This window comes from Limulus polyphemus, unplaced genomic scaffold (assembly GCF_000517525.1).
Source record: "Limulus polyphemus unplaced genomic scaffold, Limulus_polyphemus-2.1.2 Scaffold2771, whole genome shotgun sequence".
Lineage (NCBI taxonomy): Eukaryota > Metazoa > Arthropoda > Merostomata > Xiphosura > Limulidae > Limulus > Limulus polyphemus.
The window spans coordinates 155809-157816 of NW_013668381.1; positions in this window are offsets into that span (position 1 = coordinate 155809).

Below are 2008 nucleotides of genomic sequence, written 5' to 3' on the forward strand. Positions count from 1 at the left end.
ACTTAACATCTAAGTAGCGTTATTTTTTTTACGCCACAACCAGACACCACTCGCAAGGTCTCGATTATCTCACGTGCAGTCTGACATTATCCCAAAGAGACCCAAGAGGATAATGATTTTATCTCTTCTGAAGTAATTTAAAACTCCGTAAACCTTCTTGGAAAAATGTTCTTATAATTTACCTTTAGCTACAGGTTTAAAAGGCTTTTCAAATTGGAGCTTTGACTGGTATACTAAGTATTTCATTACGAGAAACTGCTAATTTATGAATCCCTAACGAAATAAAAAATTTACTAGAAACAATAAATATTCGGCGTGAACGATGAACAGAGAAAGTAAACGATGAAACAAAGATTTATAGTTTGTTTGGAATTAAGCACAAAGCTACACCATAAGTCATCTGTGCTCTGTCCACCACGGGTATCGAAACCCGGTTTCTAGCGTTGTAAGTCCACAGGCATATCGCTGTGCCACTGGGGTGAGGGCTTAATTTATAGAAAAGATTGTAATTTTCAACCTCAATATTACCGTAACGCCTTCTTAATTTATTTATGCCCAAGTAGGGTAAATTAAGGTCAGAGACTCCTAGTATTCACTTATGGCCATCCTTAATTTTCCACAAATGACCAGACGGAAGGCAGCCATCAGTTCTCTAAATCGGATAATATGATTAACTGTCATAACGCGCCCACAATTAAAAGTGTTTAGCGGCTTTAAGTGTCGAGCGCTGGATCCTTCAATCCGTAGTGCGATATGCTAACCATTAAGCCACACCCTGCTTATTTCTAGAAAGTGGTTAGCTCTCTCGGGTAACGAGAGAATCTTAAGTTAACCTGATTATTAGAATCCTATATAGATGTTTCAAATTATTGTAGTTTTCAATCTCAGTAAATGGGCTTATATTAGTCAAACTATGAGTTAGTTCTGTATCCCAATACTTACTTCTTGACAATTTGATGTTGTGATTTGATGGTTCTTGTAGAGACAAACACCTTAATGTAACCAATCACACTGGATGAGATCAATTCATTAAGTTATATTCATTTGGACGCAGTAATATCTTTCTGATTTGCCATACTTAAGGTGCAGATGCGTTCAACTATGAGTTTTTTTTTTTATCATAGATATATTTTATTGATATTATTGCTATTTGTAGTAAATAGAATCACAACTTTTTACATGTTAAAAATATTGAATTATGCATGACGTCTTTTAAAAGATGATTATATCTAAATATCGTCCTATAGTTTCACTTTTTTTATCATACAGTCAAGCTTATAGAAGAATATTGCAGCATTCAACTAAGTGATATTTTGCCAGATTTCAGTTATCGGTTTAAATAATTCAAATAAGCTCTAAATACTTTATAACACCTAATACTTATTTTAACACCGAATGCTTCTTTTAACTCTAAATACTTTTTAACACTTAATACTTATTTTAACACTCGATACTTATCTTAACACCTAATGCTTCTTTTAACTCACAATACTTTTAACACTTAATACTTCTTTTAACACTCAATATTTATTTTAACACCCAATGCTTCTTTAACTCTAAATCATTTTTAACACATAATATTACTTTTAACACTCACTACTTCTTTTAACACCTAATGCTTCTTTAACTCTAAATACTTTTTAACATCCAATACTTCTTTTAATACTTAATACTTCTTTTTAACTCACAATGGTTCTTTTAACTCTAGGTACTTTTAACACCCAGTACTTTCTTTAACACCTAGTACTTATTTTAACACCTAATACTTTTGTGAATAATCATTGAGCTATAAAGCTGCTAAAACCTAGTAGAGAGCATGAAACAAAGCTAACGTCGCTGATGTCGTGTTACGTCACCATTGTTCGTATTTCAACCCCTTACACGAGGTGTGCTGACCATAATGATCTAAATATAATGTAGTCTAAATGTTTTTCTCCGTTAAACAAGGCCTAACCCTACATAAAACAATCTTTGACTATCGCTAGATGATATAGCACCTGACAGGTTA